We start from the raw sequence: 25,311 nt of genomic DNA, 5'->3' as shown, positions 1-25,311 counted from the left end.
TAGTCACATGTTGCAAAGGTTTGTAGCCTAGGAGTAGAAGGCTATGCCATCCGGCCAGGTATGTGGTAAGCCATACCACCTAGTCCTGCATAAGTACACTGTGTATTCACAGCATGATGAAAATGCCTAAAAATACCTGTCTCAGAAGGGAGAAATGACTATAAATATATTACAGAAAATAGATGAAGCATAATTTAGAAGATATAAAAAGGAAATGGGAATAGTCACAATTATATTTGATGATCAATACTTCTCTCTCATTAACAGAACAAGTAAAAATTAATAGTAAATAAATATATAGAATATTGAAACCCCACTGTAGGCTGATTGGACTTGACATTTTTTAAGTAACCACATACAAGATTAGCACAGACATTCTCTTAAGTGTATATGGAGCATTCTCCAAAACCAACCATTTCCTGACTTTAAGACAAGTCTCAGTAAATTTAAAGAAATTGAATTTATAGAGTATATTCTCTAAACACAGTTAAGAATCTATAACATTAAGATAGCTGGAAAATCCTCAAATATTTGGAAATCAATCAGTGTACTTCTAAAACATCCATGAGTTAAAGAAGAAATCACAACAGAAATCAGAATTTTTAACTTAAAACGTAATCCAAGAGGCTAGGGTTGCAGCTCAGTGGTAGAGCACTTACCTAGCACGTGTGAGGCACTGGGTTTGATCCTGAGCATCACATACAAGTAAATAAATAAATAAGGGCTGGGGATGTGGCTCAAGCGGTAGCACGCTCCCCTGGCATGCGTGCGCCCGGGTTCGATGCTCAGCACCACATACCAACAAAGATGTTGTGTCCGCTGATAACTAAAAAATAAATATTGAAAAATTATCTCTCTCAAAAAAAAATTAAAAATAAATAAATAAAAGTATTGTGTCCAACTATAATTAAAAAATATTTTTAAAAATGTAATCTAGGGCTGGGGATGTGGCTCAAGCGGTAGCGCGCTCGCCTGGCATGCTTGCGGCTGGAGTTCGATCCTCAGCACCACATAACAAAGATGTTGTGTCTGCCAAAAACTAAAAAATAAATATTAAAAAAATTCTCTCTCTCTCTCTCTCTCTCTCTCTCTCTCTCTTTCTCTAAAAAAAAATGTAACCAAATGTGAGAGATGCAACTGAAGCAGTCTTTTGAGGGAAATTTATACAAATAATGATGAAACTACAATACACAAGTTATGCCAAGAAGTCAATTTGATAATGACACAAAATGAATAAATACTTTTAAAGGCACAACTGGACAAATTGAATCAAGACAAAATAAGAAATGTGAACCCATACATGTAAATTAAATTCATAATTTCAAATATTCCAGGGGGCCAGGCACAATGGTGCACACTTGTAATCCCAGCTACTTGGGAGGCTAAACCAGGAGGATTGTAAATTCAAGGCCAGCCTCAGCAACTTAGCATGGCCCTAAGTAACTTGGAGAAACCCTGTCTTCAAATAAAAAAAAGAACTGGGGATGTCACTCAGTGGTTAAGTGGCCCTAGGTCCAATTCCCAGTACCAAATACATATAATATATATGTATATACATGTATATATTTATTTATATGTATATACATAAGGATATCTATAGTGTGTGTGCGTGACACATGCATCCATACCAGGGGCTAGGGACATAGCACTGAAGTAGAATGCTTGCCTAGCATGTGAAAAGCCCTAAGTTTAGTCTCCAGCACACACACACATACATAAACAAACAACAAACAAAAAACATAATGTAAAAATATTCCACAAAGAAAATTCCAGGCTCAGATGGCTCACTGGTAAATTCAATCACTGCTCTAAGAATAAACACCAATCTTACACAAACTCCTCAAAAAAATAGAGGAGGAAAAAATAGTTCCCAAATAATTTAATGGGGTTAATATCACCCTGATACAAGACCAAATAGATCAAAAGGAAACTTCATCTGTTTCACGAGGGGGCAAAATTGTGATGTATGCAGTCAAGGGGAGAAATAAAGAATGTCCACATGCTTCTGCTCCTTCCATTGCTTTATTCACTCAAATTACTCAATACAATTTCACTCTATAGGTTCTTTTTTTTTTTTTTTTAAATATTTTATTTTTTAGTTTTCAGCGGACACAACATCTTTGTTTGTATGTGGTGCTGAGGATCGAACCTGGGCCACACGCATGCCAGGCGAGCGCGCTACCGCTGAGCCACATCCCCAGCCCACTCTATAGGTTCTTAATCAAGAAAATGACAATCCTTAATGCTAGGCACTGCAATAGACATAATGAATTCACAGCAAACAATTCTAGATTAATTCTAAGCACTGCAAAGCACACTTAATCATGATAGGCTAATGACACACATTTCTTCTGCATGCTAAGTTCAAAAGTCTTAAGCCTTAGGCTTTAAGTCCAGCAGATGCACACTCACTCAGACCGAGGTGACCAGATCCAGAACCAAGGCAGGCTTTTCCTGGCGTGGAGTGGATGACCAGTTGAGGAGGTGGTCGTAAGGAGGAGTTGCAACTCTCACCAAGGTCCAGACAAGGCCACAGAGTTTGAGAGCTGTGAGGATCACGCAGAGGCTCAGGAACAAGTGATGGATGACAGGTCCTCATCAGGCTCTCCAGCTCAAGTGCATCCTTGTTTTGGCTGGCTGAATCTCTGTTCATTTGCTCTATCATTTATACTAAATTTGGGGGCTTTTGACCCCCCTTTCAATCCTTATCAGCTACCACCAGATTTCTCAGTGACATCATTTACCCTAGGGTCAGAAACATCTGGTCTGGTGGTCTCCACCCTGATCTTCTAGCCATTCCATCTTATCATCAGGTGAGCACAGCCTGCCAGAGGCTTCACTCTCTTTATCAGGGTGAGGGGAAGTAACTTGTTTGAGGCCATACTGGAGGGATCTGTGGGTGTTGCCTGGTGAGACTGCAGGTCAAACTGGAGTTTTTAAAATGGAGTTGTTTAGGCTCAGTCCTCAGACCATCCTAAAAGTCTGCCAATCTCTGGTACGAGTACAGATCCTCCAGTCAATACTCTATTCTACCAATGAATAAAAAGCTAAACAAACTGGAATCAACAACTCTTCCTAGACAAGAAAGGTCACAGGGGGAATGGTTATCCCCAGAATTAGAGAAACAGGTAGACAGAATCACAACTTACCAGCACAGAAAACAGAAGGAATCAGTGACAGGTATGGCTACAAAAACCTGAAACATAATTAACAAATAGGCGGAGGCTCCATTTAGAGAAATATGAGACATAAAGGCTACAAGGGAGGACTGGAGATGTAGCTCAGTGGTAGAGCATTTCTCTAAGGTTCATGAGGACCCAGATTCAATCCCCAGCACAGAAAAAATAAATAAAAACAAAAACTCAAGGGAGATCCCTAAACCACCGGCTTTGATAACCCTAGTAACCAGCGTTAGCAGATGCGGGAAGATGAAAAGTAATGGGATGGAGCTAGGGGATTGAACACCACGCCATTTTGAACAGCTGAAGAGATTGAACCAGGGCTGGGGATGTGGCTCAAGTGGTAGCGCGCTCGCCTGGCATGCGTGCGGCCCCGGTTTGATCCTCAGCACCACATACAAACAAAGATGTTGTGTCTGCCAAAAACTAAAAAATAAATATTAAAATTCTCCCTCTCTCTCTCTCTCTCTCTCTCTCTCTCTCTCTCTCTCTCTCTCTCTCTCTATCTTTAAAAAAAAAAAAAAAAAAAAAAAAAACCAGGTCATTTTTCCAGTTAGCTACAATGACAAGTTCTACAAGGATGAGCTGGAGGTCGAGGAACTAGCAAAACTTGCCTGTTTCAATGATATTGCTGTAGGTGCAGTATGCTGCAGGGTGGATCATTCTCAGAATCAGAAGGGACTTAACATCATAACACTAGAATGTCTTGCACCTTATTAAAGACTGGGAATATTAAACCATGTCTTAAACATCTGTGGAAAAAAGGCATTTTTGACAACATCTATCTGCACATCCAGATGAGCAATGAGTCAGAAATTGACTCCAGGGGGAAGTTTGGCTTTGAGATTATTGAGACAGAAGAAATTCTATAAGAGGATAGAACATGCAGATGCTCGTGTGCTTCAGAAAAACTTCAAACCTTCTGGTCAGAATGCAGATGCACAAAAAAACTTAACAAATTACAAATGAACTTTTTTGCTGCCAAATAAAAGAGATCCATTGATGCCCTGCCCACACCCCCCTTCCTAAGCTTTCATTTCTCCTTGTTCTTGTTTTTCCCTTTCTTTTCTTTCCAACAGAAGTTTTAATACTTTCAGAGACTTTTAGGACTGAGGATATAGATCAGTTGGTAGAGTGCTTGCCCTGCATGCATAAGTTCCTGGGTTCAATCCCCAGCACCACAAAAGAAAAAAGGAAATAAATGTGTTGTGATTTTTTTCCTCCTATTCTTTTCCTTTGGTAAGCTTAATAATCTAAACTTAAAAATGGAGTTAATGTTCTTTTAGGTCAGTACCCCTAAATCAATGTATAACAGGTGTTTTCTCTGAGAATATTTAAAAATATCTAAAAGAAAATTTAGATGGACTTATAGCACAATATATGCATTTAATGTCAACTAATGCAGTATGACCACTGAACATTTCAGTGTACAGGAAAGAATATCTAGATAGTATATTCGAGAATAACATTACTGTTATCGCTTATCTACTGCAGAACATCCCAAATTTTCTTATACTCTGTGCCTACAATATTAAGTGAGGATTTGGGATAAAAGAAATTGTTGGTTTTTTTAATTGATTTTATTTTTTTAAATACATGACAGCAGAATGTATTACAATTCTTATTACACATATAGAGCACAATTTTTCATATCTCTGTTTGTATATAAAGTAGAGTGACACCCAATTTGAAGGAGGAATTATTACAACAAATTGCTTCTAGGAAAGGTAGAAGCATAAAGTGTTAATTATGCAAATATCATCATGACTTCTACTAATAAGAATGGTTTTTGTCTGATCATTCTCCAGCATGTAGGGAGTAGCTTAATAGGATAAGAGACATCTAAAATACTCCTGTTTCCAAAATCAAGCTTAAAATGGATCATAGACCTAGGTATTAGACCAGAAACCATGCACATACCAGAAGAAAAGGTAGTCATGACCCTCTAGCATTCCAGCTCATGAACTGACTTCCTTAATAAGACTCCTAAAGCCCAAGAAGTAAAATCAAGAATCAGAGGCTGGGTTGTAGCTTAGCAGTAGAGTGCTTGATCCTCAGCACCACATAAAAATAAATAAATAAAATAAAGATATTGTGTCCAACTACAACTTAAAAAAAAAAAAGTCAATAAATGGGATGGCATCAAACTAAAATCCATCTTCACAGCAAAGAAAAAAAATCAACAGCATGAAGAAAAAGCCTATTGAATGGGAGAACATCATTGTCACCTGCATCTCAGATAAGCATTAATTTCCAGGATATATAAAGAAGTCAAACAACATAAAAAAAATTCAATAAACAAATGGGCAAAGGAACTGAACAGACACTTCACAGAAGAAATATGAATGGTCAAAAAATATATGAAAAAAAATGTTCAACTTCTCTAGCAATTAGAGAAATGCAAATTAAAATTACACTGAGAATCTACCTCATTCCAGTCAGAATGGCAACTATAAGGAATTCAAGTAATGATAAATGTTGGCGAGGATGTGGGGGGAAAGGTACACTCATGCATTGCTGGTGGGACAGAAGGGTGATGCAGCCACTCTGGAATTTTCTGAGATTCCTCAGAAAACTTGGAATGGAACCACATCAATGTTTATAGCACCACTCACAATAACTAAGCTATGAAACAAACCTAGGTGGCCTTCAATAGATGAATGGATAATGTATATATACACAATATAGTATTACTCAGCCATAAGAATAATGATCTTATGACATTAGCCGGCAAGTGGATGAAACTGGAGACTCTCATGCTAAGTGAAGTAAACCAGTCCCAAAAAAACCAAACGTCAAATGTTTTCTCTGATATGTGGAAGCTAACCCACAATAAGGAGGCTGGTGAGGGGAAAGGAAGAACAGACAACAACAACAACAACAAAAAATGGTGGAGCCCTAAACCAATAAGACAGGTGCTTTATAAGAGTAGGGAAAAAAAAGAGATCTTCCTCTCCTCTCTTCCTCCCCTTTATCCTCTCTCTTTCCCCCTCCCCTTCCATTGACACAAGACTAGACAAAAACATAGTGAGAAGGTGGCCATCTACTTGTTGAGGAAGAAAGCCCTGGCCAGAAAGCAAACCAGCCAGAACCTTGATCTTGGACTTTCCTTCTCCAGAACTCTGAAAAAAATATTTTTTTGTTGTTTGAGCTACCCAGTCTGTGGTCTTTTGTTATAGCAGTCTAGGTAAACTAAGATGGATTTTGGAACCAGTGTGGAATGTTATTTTACCACATGCCAAAAATTGTAGATGAGACTTTGGAACTGGGTTGAGGCTGGAAGAATTTGCAGTACATGATTGGCTTGAAGGTGTTGTTGGTAGTAATATAGATGTTTAAGACAGTTCTGGTGAAGGTCCAAAAAGACAAGAGGAAAGCTATAGGCAAAGCCTCTATCATCATATGTAATCATGAGCAAAAGATCGATTTAAAAACGGACATCACAGACCATTGTGATAAGGTCTCAGATGAACATGTGGAATATTTTATTGTAACTGGAGCAGAAGGGATCCTTACAATAAATTCTGCAAGCCAAGAAAAAAGAGTATCACTGAGAAGCAAATCATCCTGCCCCTTGATCTAGGGCCATGAATTTCCAGAAGTGTGATAAAAAATAAATAAATAAAAATTTAAAAAAAAAAAAGAATTTTTGTTATCTAAACCATTCATTCTACTGAGTTTTGTTATGGCAACCTGGAGAAGTCAATCGGTTTTGCCGCGGCTCCAGGTTACAAAGTCTCTAATGAGGCCATGAAGCCCGGAACCTTCTTCCTGCTGCCCTCGGGGATGCTGGTTCTGACCAGGACCTAGAGAGTAGAGTGCGGAGTCAGGAGGGAAATGATCTCTTCTCAGGAGGAATGAAAGGACCACTCTGCAGAGTAGGGCAGTGTCTCAGCCACCTCCAGCCCAGTCCTCTCCTCTACCTCGTCAACTCCTTGTTCTGAGCCCAGCCCCGCCTCCTCTTCTCCAGTCTCAGAGTCTGGCCTTTCTGATCTCATTGCCCCTTTCGGTCTCATGAGCGTCCATGCCTCCTCCTGCTCTCCCATCAACCTGGGACTCGGAGTCCCGCTACCTAGGGGAGGACGGAGGACCATCGGGACCATGGTGACAGGTCTCAGCCCCTCCCCGCCCCCAAGCTCCCGCCCGCTGAGGTATTTCTGCACTGCCATGACCCCACCTGGTCACAGGGAGCCCGATTTCAGGGCTTTCGGCTACTTGGATGACCCACAATGACTCGCGAGTCCCAGAGAGGTGCCCTCGGACCAAGCGGAAGGGCCAGAATATTGGGACCGGCAGACCCAATGCACAAATTTTGTGAGTGAATTTGCGGGACTTTCTGGGCTACTATGATCGGAATGAGGCCGGTGAGTGATCCCGGACCCAGATCGTAAGTCACAACCTGCCTCCATCCTCCTGGACCTCCCAATCTTAGGAACGACCCAAGTCTGTGAGATTTGTCTGAGATTTCCAGTGGGTTTGGCGCGAAAGGCCCTAACCAGTCATCTCCCATCTTTCTTCCAGGGGACGGGGCTAAGTGTGAGGGACCCCCCCCCCCAGACCAGTGCAGCTGATTGCTAGATCCTGGCTAGGGTTCCACACCATCCGGTCTATGCTTGGCTGCTACACCCCAGCGGTACTTACAAGACTGCCTACAATGGCACAGATTATATCTCCCTGAACAAGGACCTGCGCTCCTGGACTGCAGCAAACAATGTGGCTCTGATCACCCAGCACAAAGATAAAGGGCCTATCTAGAAGTTACAGGCATGGAGGGGCTCTACCTAAACGACAGGAAGGAGATGCTATGTGTACAGGTACTAGGGGCAGCAGGTCACCTCCTGGATCTCTTTGCTGACCTCTCACAAGGAGTGGAAAATGGAACCTATGCTACTATACCGCCCACCCTCTGGTTCACACTAGAGGAGTTCGCCTGAGTTTCCGAATGCTATATCAGAGAGCTACTCTGAGGGCCCAACTTTCTCTGAGAATTAACGGAGGCAGTCTCCCTTTTTAGGGTTGGAGGGGAACACAATCCCTGAGATAACTCATCAGCAGTTCCCTTTAATTCTGGCAGCAAACAGGATCATGGGGCGGAGGCAATCCCAAATGCTTTTGTTTTGTACCAGGGATTGAACTCAGGGACACTCAACCACTGAGCCACATCCCCAGCCCTATTTTGTATTTTATTTAGAGACAGGGTCTCCACTGAGTTGCTTGGCGCCTCATAGTTGCTAAGGCTGGCTTTGAACTCGAAATCCTATCTCAGCCTCCCAAACCACTGGGATTACAGGTGTGCACCACTACACCCACTAACCCTGAATGTTTTTGGAACTCTGACTCCAGCTTTTCTGAGTCACTCCACCTTTATCCAAGTCACCAAAAGTCCCTCTCAAAGACCTGAAACCTCTTACCTTGGGTTGTCCCAACTGAAATGTTGAACTTTCCATGGAATAAAACATCTAAAAACCTTAAGTACAAACTGGTGACTGTTTTGTACTCCTTCTCCCACCCCAGGGTGGTCAGGCGAGTACTGCTTCAGTAATCAATGGGAAGAAATGCAAAGTGTCTGAATTTCTGGATTCTTCTCAGACCTCCCTCAAAAGCACATATGACCCATCACTCAATTTCTGACCATGATGTCACCCTGAGATGCTGGGCTCTGACCTACCCTAAGGAAATCACCCTCACCTGGCTGAATAGGGAGAAGCAGACCAAGGACATGAAGATTGCAGAGACTGGCCTGCAGGGGGATAGAAGTGGGTAGCTGTGGTGATGCCATCTGGAAGGAGCAGAGATACACCTGCCATGTGCAGCATAAGGGACTGCCCTAACCCCCACGCTGAGATGGAATTAGGAAGGGAACAGAATCTGTTGTCAGTGAAAGCAGGATCCATTCAGGGTCCTTCACCTTCCCTTCCATTCTATTCCCAAAGCCACCCCCTCAGTCCATCATCTCTATCATGGGAATTTTGTTGGCCTGGTTCGCCTAGGATCTGTGGTCACTGGAGCTGTGATCCCTGTTTTGATGTGGAGGAAGTTAACAGGTCAGGATGGGGTACAAGTAGTTGTCTAAATTTTTTTGTCCCACTGGGGGATTCTAATCCCCAGATGGAAGTTTACCCTGCCTCATTAATGGGAAGAACCATCCACACACATGCTTACCAGGCTTGGCGTTCTGTTTGCAGAACACTCTGTAAATTACATGTGAAAAATCAAGGACCAATTTATCACCATGGTGACTGTGGCCAAGGGAACTTGATGCCCAGCAGTTGCAGATCAGAGGTGAAGGGCCTATAAGACAGACTTCCAAGAGTGCAGTTGGTCCTCCTTCTTTTGTGTTTCTTGATCTTACCCTGCATCGGAAGACACAGTTCTACAAACTTCCCTGGGCCCAGAATTAGAGGGTTCCTCTGTGGCCTCATGGCCCTGCCTCTTCCTGGCCTCTCCCAGGATGTCTTCTCACAGGTGGAAGGAAAGGAAGCTACACACAACTGCCTTTTAATTATGCAGGTGAGTGATCCCTGAGACCTTGTGACAGTATAGACAGGAATCCATGGAGGAGCTTGCCCACCCCATAATTCCTCCTTGAGTCATGTGTCCTGTGGGCTGTGTGTCAGTCATGAGTCACTGTCTCTGGAAGGGACAATGCTTAGGACTCTGATATATCTCTTAAGGTTTCTAATAGTGAAACACCAAAGGGCCTGAAATTGAAGAGAGGGTAGGCCAGAGGGAACAGTACTATGTATGGAACTCTGGATTTGAACATATTATGTATAGTGGGCAGTTCAGAATGTCATCAAGTACAGTGACTGATCTGAATTTGTTCATTATTTTCTTATACAGTATGAGACAGCTGCCTTGTGTGGGACTTAGGGATCCAAGATTGGTTCAACAGATATATACCAATGTGACTTCAAGAGCTCCTGACTTCTTCTTCTGCAACTGGCATGTGCATATGTCTATGGGGTCTTTGTTCTTATCAGCAAAATGTGAGAAAATAAGAAGACCCAAACCCCTTCCCCACACTGACTTGTGTTGTCTTTCCTGACCAACTTTTCTATTTCAGCAGAGAGAAGGCAAGATGTCCCATCCTGTCTTAATGTTTTGTAGCACTTAACTGCAATTTCTTACTTCCCTACTGAAAATAAGAATCTGGACATAAAATTTGTCTTCAAAAACTTGGGTAAGGGAATAAAACCTAAAAACCTTCCAGAATCCACATTTACTGTACTAAGTCTATTGCAGATAGATTAAAAAAAAAAAAAAAAAAAAAGCTGTGAGGAGCCCAGTATGGATGGGGCTGGTGCCCAGTTGGTGCTCAGCCCACTGTGGGTTTGGGTGTATTCACTTTTCAGCTGAGTCATCTTCACTTCTTGGTTGCCCTTGTCCATTCAGTAGAACTTGGTCACACAAGGATCTTGATCACAGGTACAGCCCAGGTATTGTCCTATATCTAAGACAACAGGTAGTGAGGGTTTTGTGTGGCCAGGTCAACTTAGGCTCAGATCTGAGTCTCTTAGCCCCAAACTTTTTTATGTGCTTGTTTCTTAGTTTCTATAGATTATTCTTATTCTTGTGTACAAGTCCTGGCCTCATTTCCCCTGGGTGCCCCCAACCTTGACAGTACGAGGTGTTTTGTCTGTCACTATACACAGAAGTCTCTACAGTCTTAGGAAACCAATTTTCGGGCCTGTCCAGCTCTTTGCCCTCTTTCCAAGGCTGTTTTCCCCAATCTTTTTTAAAGAACCAGATTCTGGAACTACCAGAGATAGTTTCTTGTTAGATTCCTCTTGTAATTCTTCTGCTTTATTCTCCCATCCCTCTCCCTGTCCTTTGCTCTAATAATCCTAATGCTGGGCTGGGGATGTGGCTCAAGCGGTAGCGTGCTCGCCTGGCATGCGTGCGGCCCGGGCTCGATCCTCTGCACCACATACAAACAAAGGTGTTGTGTCCACCGAAAACTAGAAAATAAATATTTAAAATTCTCTCTCTAAAAAAAATAAAAAAAAAAAAAGTCCTAATGCTGGCTCAAATACTAATACATGGATTTATAAAGCAGAATCTAATTTTGATTTTTGATTGGAAAACAAGACCCATTAAGTCAAGGATTATCTTAGAGAAATATACTTGTGTGCTGTAGAATGCAGAAGGTATGGTATGGGAGAAAGGGTAGGCAGCCCTGATGTCACTGAGAACATCATTATGAGAGAATGTTGTACTGCAGCTGTCATAGGATAACACTGGGTCTGAGGGGCAATTAATAAAGTTACTAGAAAATGGAGGTACTGTACACTGATCACTCGTTTCACCAATACAGGCATGTCTCACTTTATTGTGCTTTGCTCTGCCCTCTGCAAATATTGAGTATTTACAAACTGAAAGCTTGCCATAACCCTGTGAATAACAAGTCTACTGGGGACATTTTTTTTTAACAGTATGTGCTCATTTCATGTCTGTCACATTTTGGTAATTTGGCAATATTTCAACCTTTTTTTATCCTCTCTCTTCTTACAGTGACCTGCGATCAGTGATCATTGCTGTTATTATTTTGTTTGGGAGTACCACAAACCACCACCACAAGATGGCAAACTTAACACATGTTGTGTTCTGACTGCTCCACTGGCTCATCATTCCCCCTGTCTTCCTCTCTCAGGGCCTTCCTATTCCCTGGGATATAACAATATTGAAATTAAGCAAATTAATAATCCCTACAATACTTTCTAAGTGTTCAAGTGAAAGGAAGAGTTGCTAGGCCTCTCACTTAAATCAAAAGCTAGAAATCAAAAAACTTAATGAGGAACACACATGGAACAATGAGTGAAGCCAAAATCTGGGTTTTAGCTATGTTGTGAGTAAAAAAGAAAAGTTCTTGAAGGAAATTAAAAGTGCTACTCCACTGAACACAAATGGTAAGAGAAGTGAAACAGCCTTACTGCTGAGATGGAGAAAGTTCTCATGGTCCAGACAGAAGATCAAAATTAGCCAATACATTCCCTTGAGCCAAAGCCTAATGCAGAGCAAGGCCCTAATTCTCTTCAATTCTGAGTCTGAAGCAGGGCGTGGTGGCCTACGCCTGTAATCCCAGTGGTTCTGGAGACTGAAACAGGAAGATCTCAAGTTTAAAGACAGCAACTCAGTGAGGCCCTAAGCAACTTAGAGACCCTGTCTTTAAAAATAAAATGGGCTGGTGATGTGGCTCAGAAGTTAAACACAACATGGGTTCAATCCCTGCTTTCAAAAAAAAAAAAAAAAAAATCTGATGGCTGAGAGAGTGCTGCAGAAATCTGAAGTTATCCAGAAGATCTAAGAGGATTAATGAAGGCAGCTATATTACAACAGATTTTAAGTGTAGACAAAACAGCCCTGAAAGATGCCATCTAGAACTTTTGATAGATAGCTACAGAAGTCAATTCTAGCTTCAAAGAATAGGACAACTCTCTTGTTAAGGGCTAAAACAGCCGGGGACTTTGAACGCAATGTTTATTTGCCATTCTGGATATTCTAGGGCCCTTAAGAATTACACTAGTCTATTTTGCACGTACTTTATAAATGGAAATAAGCCTGTTTACAACATGGTTTACTTAATATTTTGAGCTCACTGTTCAGACTTATTTGTTCAGGAAAGATTCCTTTTAAAATATTACTGCTCATTAGCAATGTACCTGGTCACCTTAGAACTCTGGTGGGAATGTACAATGATGTAGGGGACTAACTAGAAGGACATTCTCCTTCAAAGATTAGCCTGACAGCCCCCTGGGAGACATCCTGCCCGGAAGGCATCCTGCAGCTACCTATCTCCCTGGAACATCCTGCGGTTATCAGGATCATCAGACATCTTGCAACTGGCAGTTTTACCACCCACATCCAGCAATTGCGGAGACCTTCCCCATCTCCAGCATATGAATACCCACCCACATCTAGCAATTGCGGAGACCTTCCCCATCCCCAGCATATGAATACCCACCCAGCAATTGCTGATTAGAGAGCTTCCCCATCCCCAGCATATAAATACCCCTGTGTGAACAATAAAAGTTTGCAGCTTGATCAGAACTTTTGTCTTGCTGTCACCTTTCGTGTCTCTTGTCCCTTCATTCCTCCCCATCTAGGTTCGCTGCCCACGTTGATGTGTCCTGCCGGACGGGACACAATGAGACTTGTTTTCAGGCCTACTAGCTCAATATCCATTCTGTAGCCCATGGATCAAGGAGTCATTTTGACTTTCAGTCTTATTATTTATTAAGTACATTTAATAAGGATATAGCTGCCAAAGACAGCAATTCCTCTGATGTATCTGAAAATTGAAAATTTTCTGGAAAGGATTCACCATAGCAGATGTCATTAAGAACAATGGTGAGTTATAGGGGAAGGTAGCAACAGGAGTTTGGAAGGGGTTTGGAAGAAGCTGATTCTGACCCTGCTGGAAGATTTTGTGGGGTTAAACACCTAAATGGAGGAAGCAACTGCAGATGTGGTAGAAATGGCAAGAATTAGAAGCAGGGCCTGGAGACATTACTAAACTACTGAAATTTCATGATAAAATCTGAATAGATTAGGAGTTCCTTCCTCCCACCACACTCCTCCCCCAATACTGGAGAATGAACCCAGGGGTGCCCTGCCACTGAGCTACATCCCCAGCCCATTTTATTTCTTGTTTTGAGACAGGGTCCCACTAAGTTGCTGAAGCTGACCTCAAACTTGCAATTCTTCTTCCTCAGTCTCCCCACTCACTGGAATTATAGACATGTGCCACTGTGCCCAGATTATTTTTTATTTTGAGACTATCACTAAGTTGTTGAGGCTTCTGTCCCAGTCCACTGTGTAGCTGGATTATAGGTATGCACCACCACACTCTTTCTTTCTCATGAATAAGCAAAGAATGATTGCTAGATCTAGTCCCCGTGAAGATATTGTGAATATTGTTGAAATGTCACAAAGAATTTAGAATACTGCAAAAACTGAGTTGATAAAGCAATGGCAAGGTTTGAGAGAACAGACTTCAATTTTTAAAGAAGTTCTACTATGGGTAAATGCCATCAAACGGCATCACATGCTACAGGAAAATGTTTTGTTTTTTTTTTATATATTTATTTTTTAGTTCTCGGCGGACACAACATCTTTGTTGGTATGTGGTGCTGAGGATCAAACCGGGGCCGCACGCATGCCAGGAAAATGTTTTATAAAAGAATCAACTGAGGGCTGGGGATGTGGCTCAAGCGGTAGCGCGCTCGCCTGGCATGCCGTGCGGCGCAGGTTCGAACCTCAGCACCACATACCAAAAAAAGATGTTGTGTCTGCTGAAAACTAAAAAATAAATGTTAAAAAATTCTCTTTCTCTTTAAAAAAAAAAAAAATCAACTGATACAGAAAACTTCATTGATTTTTTTAATGGCCCAAGATATCCCAATCTTTAGCAACCACCAACCCAGACAGCAGCCATCAATATCAAGGCAAGACTCTCCACCAGGAAAAGATTACAACTCAACAAGGGCTCAGGTGATTGTTAGCCATTTTTAGTGTTGAAGTATTTTAAAAATACATACCTTGTTTTTTCAGATATAATGGTATTGCACACTTACTAGATCATAATGTAAACACAACTTTTAAATGTACTAAGAAACCAAAAAAATTTGCTTTATTACAATATTCTCCTTACCACAATGGTCTGGAACAGAACCCACAGTATCTCCAAAGTATGACTATATTTGAGCATTGGCTACATGATACACAATGTTTGCATCTAGTATATATCAGTGAATGAAAAACAGGCTAAAACTCCCACCTGATAAAATATATCTTCTAATAGGAAGAGGTAGCTGATACCCTCCAAGCAGAGTAATGAAGTACAATGTAGCAATGTCTTGGCTGGGCACAAAATCACAAGCCACCACACCTTTGTAGATTCAAACAGCAATTCTTTATTCCCGAACTCACACCGGCCTCTACACAAACACGTTCTCGGGAAATCCCTGTTCTGCCGCACAATTCACGTCCCAAAAATACTTTCTTAATTCCAGGAGAACTCAACGGGAACTCAGGCAGCAGGAACGCCCTATTCCCAGCAGCAATAACCTTAAACCTGGAACTTCCTTAAACCCAGATTATCTTAAACCGGGAACACCCTAAACCCAAGGAGCGGGATACTTCCTCAAACCTGCAGGATACACCTTAAACTTGGATCCACCCTCGTCCTTGAGCAGGGTCACCTTTCTCAAACACACATGCAAGGTCACAGCGGATTTCCAAGGCAAGTCCATTTAACATGGGGTATGCTGGCAAGGAAATTTCGATGTGTCATTCCTACTTGGCAATGGCCCTCAGCAACAATGTTCATATAGGAGGTGGTAAGTACTACAGGAAAGTGATCCAGAGTGTGGGTATGTAGGGACAGATACAATGAGGGTTTTACCAGATCAGTCGGTGTGGGCCTTATGGAATAGAACTTTGGAAGATTTAAAAGACATGAAAGAATTTGTGATGAGGATGTCCAGAGTAAGTTTTTTAGGGATATTTTTAATGCAAATGTACTAGGGTAGGATCCTCTCTGTGTTGTGGGGATAGCAAGGAATCTGGGACATTCTGAGAAAAGTCATTGAGAGGGCAGAGATATGGCCAGATGCTACAGATCTGAGGGATGTCAGAATTCCTACTTTTGAATGAGGCAGTTTTGAGTAAAGATGAACAGGGTGCATCTTCTCTTTTCAAAGATTCACTCTGGAAGTTAAGCTGAGTATAGAAATTGAAACAAATGCTAGCAAGGCTATAGGGAAAAATGTAGGAACTGGTGCTATGCTCCAGGATGGCTATATGGGTCCCTTTACGTGGAGTGTGAACAATGGGAATAGTGACTGGATTCTGGATCCACCCTGGAGATGGACTTTATGGAATTTCCTAATGGATTAAATCTGGAGTAAGAGAAAAAGGGAGTCAAGGAGAACACCCACAATATCAGAATATATAAAGAGATGGAGCTGCCAATGATAAGAGAAAGACTCTGGAAGTGACATATAAGAATAGGGGACATGGGCTGGGGATGTGGCTCAAGCGGTAGCGCGCTCGCCTGGCATGCGTGCGGCCCGGGTTCGATCCTCAGCACCACATACCAACAAAGATGTTGTGTCCGCCGAGAACTAAAAAATAAATATTAAAAATTCTCTCTCTCTCTCTCTCCCCTCTCTCTCCTCTCTCACTCTCTCTTTAAAAAAAAAAAAAAAAAAAGAATAGGGGACATGGCAGACACTTAGTGCAGGGGATGTGACCTGAGATGTGCACAAGAAATCCAAGTGAGAGCCAGGCACAGTGGTGCATACCTGTAACTCCTGCTAAGGCAGTAAGATCCCAAGTTCAAAGCCAGCCTGGGCAATTTAGAAAGACCTTGTCTCAAAATAAAAATTAAAAGGACTTGAGATGTAGCTTATTGGCAAAGTACCACTGGATTCAGTTTCCAGTACCATTAAAAAAAAAATGCAGGTTGATAATGGGATAAATGAGTCTAGACACATTTAGGAGAACTGTATGGGCAGAAAAAATAGATTGGGAGATGACATCATAGAAATTATATGATGAGATCACCAAGGGAATGATGGTTACTTGAGAGAAAGGGCACAAGGACTGAGACCTTGAGACCCAGTGTAAGTGATCTGATCAAACCACATTCCAAGAGCACAATGCACAGTTCTGGCTCTGCATCTAGAAGACACACAGACCAGGGAGTCCCAGATCTTCCTGTGCACAAGAATGACCTGGATGTTACCATAACCTGCAGACAGTTTTAAGTCAAGCCTAAAATTCTATATGACAAGGCTGGTGCTGCTGCTGCTGATCTGCTGATTACACTTTTAATAATAAGATCAGAGATGAGGCCAGGCACTGTGATGCATGCCTATAATCCCAGTGGCTCAGGAGGCTGAGGCAGGAGGATCACGAGTTCAAAGCCAGCCTCAGCAAAAAACTAGGTGCTAAGCAACTCAGTGAGACCCTGTCTCTAAATAAAATACAAATAGGGCTGGGGATGTGCCTCAGTGGTTGAGTGCCCCTCTACCAAAAAAAAAATAGAGACAAGAAATCCCAGGATGTTTGTGAGCATCTCTGGTAAGACTTGCTAAATAAGCAATTCTTGGATTGAAATGCCTAACATGTATGAGTGCAGGTCTATGGAGATGCCTGAGTGTTTTGTAACCCACCAGCAATTCTGATATTCAACCAGATCAGAACCACTAAGATCAGTGATCAAAGAATGTCCAGGATGGGCAGGGGTCTTAATTCACCTTTAAATGTATTTTCTGCCCCCTTAGAAACCCAAGCCAGGGTTCCATTTCACAAGCCCACTCTAATTAACAGTGATTGCTTAGAACACAGTATAATGAAAAAAATCTAAGGGTGAATCTGGATTCAACAGGAATGAATATAATATGGTAATATTGGGCCTTCACCATGGCAAAGGAAGCAGCATCTCTTAAACTAAATGATGAAGGACCTTGATTTAAGCAGCAATTACAGAGTCTTATTTCTGTTTTAGTACTTTTTTTTTTTTTTTTAAGCAATACAGAAGATGGAATAAGGGCTGGCAAGACTAAGGTAGGAAAATCAATTAGAATACAAAAAGCTAGTAATTAGTAAATGGGATAGTATACCTCCCTGGATGACTCCCACATCCCAGAATCATTCATTAGCTAAAACAGGAAAGATACAAACTAAGTTGTCAAGGATAAATTAATCATATAAAGGACTGCAAATACTGAAGGCAGCTAATCATCAAACCCCTGATTTAACTGGGACCAATTTTGAGAACTGGGAACTGAGGCTTTTTTTTTTTTTTGGTAGGTATGCTAAACCAGGTACAACCCATCTCTATTTTTTCCCACAACTATCTCACTGCCTTCTGTCCCAGATCTCTGGCTCTGCAGTGCCTTTTCTCTCTAGAATAGTTTAAAGTACTGCCAATGTTGCTCCAACCCACCACTGATTTTCGCCAAGGAATTCTTAGTGAATTTAACATAAAAACTCATGTTTCAAACATGATACCATAATCCCAGGGCTACTAAAAACTAAACCATACAACTTCTCAGCAATTTAGAGATCATACCACAACACTGATGTGGTAGAAAGAAAAGACTAGCTTGGAAATGTGTCTCAGTTGACTCTTTGGGATTAGAAAACAAAATTTAGAGACAAGATGTCATTACAATGGTATAAGTAGCAACAGGCAGGCACATCTCTACCCAAGGTTTAGGAAAAGTTGGCAAACCATATCTGAAAATCCCTTCATCTGGAGACTGTCTAGTTCAGTTCAGCCACATGACTATTTAGGAATAAGAATTATCTAGCCAAAGACTACAGAATTTAGCAGTAAAAATGAGGCAAAGATCTTGCAAGAAATCTTAAAAGAACTGCCTTATCCAAGCAATTTATGACTCATGAGTAAAGTTTCAGGGTACATAAATAAAACACATAATACATATCAGTCAAGAAGCTGGCAGCACTGGGCACAGTGGCCCACATCTGTAATTCCGGCTACTCAGGAGGCTGAGCCAGAAGAATTGCACAATTGAGGCCAGCCTCAGCAACTTAGCAAGACCCTGTCTCAAAATAAAAAAATAAAAGGGATGGCAGTGTAGCTCAGTGGGACAGTGCCCTGGGTTCAATCCAGGTACTACAAGGAATAATAAAAAAGAAGGCTGGCAGCACTATTAAAGAACTCTACACTGATACCATGTCTTGAATGTGAAGACACTTATCAAGCTCAGGAAATACTCATTTCTATGAAATTTAAGCCCTGTACTGAGAAACATCACAACTATCTATGATAGGACACCAAAACAAATTGGTTTTCATTTCTGGCTTCCACTGCAGATGTAGAAAGCTGGTAACACTGCTAACTGTCCTGATGACAATAAAAAGCCAAACAATTGAAAAAAATAATAATAAAAATTTTTCTTAAAATCTCAGAAAGCTACCCAAGTAGCCTCAAACCTAAAAGAGACAGGATGTGAGTATCCACTCACAGGAGGCAGAGCACAATGGAAAATGGGGCCACCATACAAGTGGATCAGAAGTATTTAGCTAAAATTCTTTATGAACTGCTAAAGGATAACATGAAAAAAAGAACTCCTAGGAGCAATAGGTAAAATGGTAGTTCATACCCGCTTGCAGGTTTTCCTCCACAAACCTCCAGAGGGTACTCAGGAGAAAGATGGGAGACAGGAAAGGAGGTCACAGAAGATACAGAACTGAAGGAGGGGAAATGCTGTCAGAGCAAAAAAGGGAGAGTACCACATAGCTATTTCTCATCTAAGAAACAAAAGATAAAAGGCTTTCCAAGAATTCTAACATTTAAACAAAAAATAATACCAATTCTACACAATCTCTTCCAGAAAACAGAATGGGGATGAGGGCAAGGGAATATTTCCCAACTAATTTCATGAGGTCAGCATTATTCTGATGCAAGACATCACAAAAAAAATTAAAAATAAACCACAGAAGCCAAGGATTCTCAACAAAAACCTATCGAGCAGAGCCCAGAAATTATGAAAACAATTCCTCATACTTCAGTAGGATTTATCCTTCAAAATCAAAGCAGTTCAATCAATATAATTCACAATTAATAAATCAAAAGAAAAATTATCATATCAATTGATGCATTATGAAAATTTGATGAAATTCAATATTTACTCATGATAAAACTCTGAGCAAACTAGAAACAGAAAAAAACTTGCTAAAATTGATAGAAAGACATCTACAAAAAATCAATAGCTTATATCACACTTAACACTACAAGTCTAAAGTTTCCTCTCAAGGTCAGGAATAAGGCAAGGGTGCCTGCTCATACCATTTATGTTGTATTGAAGGAAAAAGTTAGTGCAAAAAGGCAAGGAAAAAAAAACAGCATCCAGATAAGAAAAGAAAAAATAAGACTGGTTCCTATTTGCAGGAAACATGAGTACCTACCTAGCAATCTCAAAGAAACTATTCAAAAAGCTACTGGAATAAGCAAGATTACAGAACTAAGGTCAATTTACAAGATGCAACTGCATTTCTACATCCTGGCAATGAACAATTTAAAATATTTAAAGAACGATTTACAATAGCATCAAAAATATACCACTTTTTCACAAAATACTTATAAATAAATAAAATATGGGTAGCATCCATAGACTAACAATATTAAAAAAAATCATGGGAAAAATTTCAAGGAAAGCCTACATAAATGATGAGGTATACTATGTTCATATATTGGAAGGCTTAATTATTTAGCTGACAATTCTCTCTAAATTGATTTACAGGTTCCCAGCATTTTTTATAGATACACATAAGTCCCTTAGGATTTCTTTTAGAAATTAATAAGCAGATTTCACAATTTCTATGGAAAGGTAAAGGAATTAAAATAGGAGAAACAAGGGCTGGGTTGTAGCTCAGCTATAGGCCTAGCATGTGTGAGGCCCTGGGTTTGATCCTCAGCACCACATAAAAATATATAAATAAAATGAAGGCATTGTGTCCAACTACACCTAAAAAAAGATAAATATTTTTTAAAAAATAAAATAGGGGAAACATCATTGAAAATATAAAAAGTTGGGGGACATATATTAATTTAAACATTTATTTTAAATCTGCAGTATTCTAGACATTGTGCTAGTAGCAAAAGCATTGATGGAACAGAGATTTTTTTTTTTTTTTAACCCACATATGGAGAAAGGATAGTCTTTATCACATGGTGCTAAAGCAACTGTAGGTATGCAAAAAATAAAAATAAAATGAACCTCAACAGAGCCCTTCTGCAATATGCCAGGTAAACAGATAGCTCAGAATGCATTATAGACCTAAATGTAAACCTAAAACTACAAAATTCATGAGAAATTGTTTATAATTCAGGATTAAAGATTTGTTAAATATTAGAAGGAAAAAATAAGCTGCAGTTCATCATAATTAAAAATGTCTGCCTCTTCAAAAGATACTATAAAAAGAATAAAGCTGGGCACACAACTATAATCCCAGCAGCCCCATAGGCTGAGACGATCACAAGAGATCACAAGTTCAAAGCCAGCTTCAGTAATGGCGAGGCACTAAGCAACTTAGTGAGATTGTGTCTCTAAATAAATACAAAACAGAGCTGCAGATGGGGCTCAGTGGCAGCATGCCCTTGGGTTCAATCCCTGGTACCAAAAAAAAAAAAAAAAAAGCATACTACACCTTGGACAAAGTATCTGCAAAACATCTGTCCAATAAAGGACTCATACCTAGAATCTATAAAGCACTCTCAAAACTCAAAAACAAAAACAAAAAAATTTTAAAGACAAAATACCTCAGCATTCATCAAAAAAGATATATGAATGCTAAATAATCACGTATTAAAGCAGAAAAAAAGGCAAGAAAATGACTATCCCAAACTGTGGCACAGATATACTGTTATATGTTGCTGGTAGGAATGCAAAACATTACAGGCACAGTGACAGTACAGCAATTTCTTATGAAGCTTATCAAACTCAGTAATCCCACACCTAGGCATTTAAGATAACTTTTTAAAAATTAACATTCACCCAAAAACCTAAGTCAGTATTAATGGCTTTATTCAAAACAGCCCTGTATTAGTCAGCCTTTCAACACTATACTGAAATACCTAATACAAGCTACTTGTGAAGAAAGGTTTATTTAGTTCACAATTACAGAGGTTTAATGTCAAAATTAAAAAAAAAAAAAAAAAAACAGCACAGGCTCTGTGGCAAAGGCCATCCCTTGGCTGTGCCACATTATGGCAAAGAGCAACAACAGAAGCACCAGCAGGAGCAAGGTTATATCTTGAGCCAGGAAGCAGAAGGTGGGAGAGCCAAATTCAGGCTTTTCCAATCCTCTCAAAGTCCCACAAGAACTACCTATCCAGCCACCTCCTGGCTATAACCTAAGGCCTGCCCACTAGGCTCTACCTCCCAAAGGTTGTATCACTTCCCAAAAACACCACCCAAGGGACCAAGGTTTCAATCACGATATACCCTGAAGGACACTCACACCATACCCAAACCAAAGCAAGTCCCAAACTGGAAGCCACTCAAATGCCCTTCAACTGGTAAATGGATAAACACTATACTAGCAAAAAGAAGGAATGAACTAATGATGCATGCCACTATATGGATTAACCTCAGATGTATTATACTAAGGTAGTATGACCAAGGTATCTCCAAAAAAATTCCACATGTGAATATGTGGAAAATAAGCAAAACATGGCAACAAGATTACTCTGTAAAATAGAGTTATCATGACCCATGTTTATTAGCTGCTACATAGGTTCAGTTGTTATAACTTAATTCCAAATAACAGGCTACTCTCTGACCTGTGATGGTTTTATAATAGGAAGGTCTGGGCTGGTATGCTGTCAGCAATATTGACTTTAATGTTCTTGCTCTAGAACTCCAAAGGCAGCTGTTTTCAACTTTGCTGCACCTAGGAATCACATGGAGATTTTTTAAAGTGAGAATGTCAAAGTTGCTTTCTTCCTTTAAAAAAAAAAAAGAAAACGACAATCCTTAATGCTAGGCACTGCAACAGACATAATCAATTCATAGCAAACAATTCTAGATTAATTAATTCACAGCAAACAATTCTAGATTAATTTTAAGCACTGCAAACACACTTAATCATGACAGGCTAATGACAGACTTTCCCTCTGCATGCTAAGTTCAAGTGTCAGAACAAAAGTCTTAAGCCTTAGGCTTTAAGTCCAGAAGATACACACTCACTTAGACCATGGTGACTAGATCAGGAATTAAGGTAGGCTTCTCCTGGGGTGGAGCTGACTGCTCTCACCAGGGTCAAGATGTGGCTGTAGAGTTTGAGAGCGGTGAGGAAAACGCAGAGGATCAGCAAATGATGAAAAGTGTTGGGATGTCAGTCCAGGTCCTAGTCAGGCTCTCAGCATGAGGGCATCATTATCAGCTGGCTAAATGTCTGTTCATTTGCTCTATTATTTATACCAAATTTGGGGGCATTTGACCCCCTCCTTTCAATCCTTTATCAGATGCCATGGGATTTCTCAGTGATATCATTTACCCTGGGGTTAAAACATCTGGTCTTGTCATCCCCACCCTGATCTTTTCACATTTCCCTCTTAGACAGCCTACCAGAGGCTTCACTATTGAGTTTATCAGGGTGAAAAGTGACTTGTTTGTGCCAGAAGGCCACACTGGAGGACTCCATTAGGCATGCCTAGTAAGACTAGAGGTTTCAAACTGGAGTTTTTAAAAATAAATTTTAGAATGGAGTTGCTTAGGCTCAGGCCTAAGGCCATCCTCACAGTGGTAGAGCTCTTGCCTGGCATGCGTGGGGCACTGGGTTCGATCCTCAGCACCACATAAATAAATAAAATAAAAGTATTGTTGTGTCCATCTACAACTAAAAATTAAATTTTTAATTACTAAAGAGAAAATGCAATTCAAGCAACTAAGACTTCTCTTTACTAGCTGTAGAAAAAATAAAAACATAGACATCAATATCAAACAAGCAAACAACAACAACAAAATACAGATAATACCTATCTTGGCTGGGGAGGTGGGAAGGGGCCAGGCTCATACACTACTGTCAGGAAATGTAAAAGTGAACAGCCTTCTGAAAAAGCAATATGGCAACATGTACAACTAGAAATATGTAATACATTCCAATAAGAATCTTTCTCACAGAAATAAATCCAACACACATTAAGGACATATGTTCAGGGGAATTTTTATTGTAACACTGCTGTAGCAACAAAAAGAAAATAGAAAAAAAAAACTAAAGCAGAAATGAAAATGAAGTAACAATCAATAGGAAACTAAGTAAATTCTTATCTACCAAGAAAAGTTTGAAAAAATAATAAATGAATACATTTTAATATGAAAATATCATCAATATCATCACTAGCTCCCCTGCAGGTAAACAGATGACAGTTGCCCTCTCCTTATTAGGGGACGGGATATATTCCATATGCTCCAAGACCCCCAGTGGATAAAACCCCATGATATCACTCCTTTCAGGGGATCCCCTTGCTCAAGTTCATATAAGATCAGTGCTCTGACTGAACACATTGCCTTTAATCACGTTTCCCATTCATGTCTTCCATCACAAATCTAATGCCTTTTCCACGGTAATTAAGCACTAAACACACGATGTGGCTGAAATTTTACAGATTGAGATGCAAAAGTAAAACTAGCAAGAATTTTGCTTCTTCAAAAGTTCAGGAGGGGCTAGGGTTGTGGCTCCGTGGTAAAGCGCTTGCCTGGCAAGTGTGGGGCACTGGGTTCAATCCTCAACACCACATAAATGTAAAATAAAGATATTGTGTCCACTTAAAACTAAAAAATAAATATTAAAAAAAAAGTTCAGGAGGGGCTGGGATTATGGCTCAGTGGTAAAGCGCTTGCCTGGCAACTGTGAAGCACTGGGTTTAATCCTCAACACCACGTAAAAATAAATAAATAAAGCAAAGGTATTGTGTCCATCTCCAACAACAACAACAAATTTATAAAAAAAAAAAATTCAGAGGATTCCATCTTACTATGAATGTTAGCAACCTAAGCATTGGATCTTGCTTCTTTTGTTTCTTAGTAAGTTGAGAACTTCCATTTTCATTTAAATGAAGCACTTTGTGGCCATTATTAAGTAAAGCAAGGATTACTTACATATAACTTTTACAATGTCACACTCCTCTGTTAATCTGATAACTGAGGTGATAGTAAGTGACTAATGGGGTGGGTAGTCCATGCAGTATACATGTCATATGGATAATTCACATTCCCTGGGAACAAGACAACATGAAATTTCATCACACTATTCAGAATGGTACACAATTTGAAACATTATTTCTAGAATTTTCCATGTAATAATTTCAGACCACATTTGCCCACAGATAAATGAAAAACAGAAAGTGAAACCACAGACAAGAGGGGATTAATCTGTCTCATAATATACTGGTTTATATATAAATAGATGCATACACAAAACTGAATGATGAGCAAAGCCTGTCCAAGGAAGGGGGCGTGACCCTTGTCCTTGGAAAGATCCACAGAGCACTCCTAGGCACATATATACAGGAGAGATCTGCCTGTGGCAGGTAGCCTTGACTCAGGCTAGGTGGGGACCCATAGCAACCCCCTAGCAGCCACCAATCAGC

General features: G+C 40.3%; 1 long non-coding RNA gene and 1 pseudogene across 1 annotated transcript in view; one reads left to right on the top strand and one right to left on the bottom strand.

Annotated features, from left to right (window-relative positions):
* Positions 1–326: 326 nt before the first annotated feature.
* LOC144256644 (uncharacterized) overlaps positions 327–25,311 on the bottom strand; it is a 27,198-nt gene continuing 2,213 nt past the window's right edge. Inside the window, exons 2-3 of the long non-coding RNA XR_013344178.1 lie at positions 2,413–2,546; positions 327–826 (exon numbers count right to left, since the gene is read on the bottom strand). This is a non-coding gene — a long non-coding RNA (uncharacterized LOC144256644). The remainder of the gene's footprint in view (positions 827–2,412; positions 2,547–25,311) is intronic.
* On the top strand, positions 3,429–4,148 carry LOC144256634 (N-alpha-acetyltransferase 50 pseudogene; annotated as a pseudogene).

This window comes from Urocitellus parryii, chromosome 8 (genome assembly GCF_045843805.1).
Source record: "Urocitellus parryii isolate mUroPar1 chromosome 8, mUroPar1.hap1, whole genome shotgun sequence".
Taxonomy (NCBI): Eukaryota; Metazoa; Chordata; class Mammalia; order Rodentia; family Sciuridae; genus Urocitellus; species Urocitellus parryii.
The sequence above is the reverse complement of the archived record's forward strand: the minus strand, read 5'-3'. Positions and strand labels throughout refer to the sequence as shown.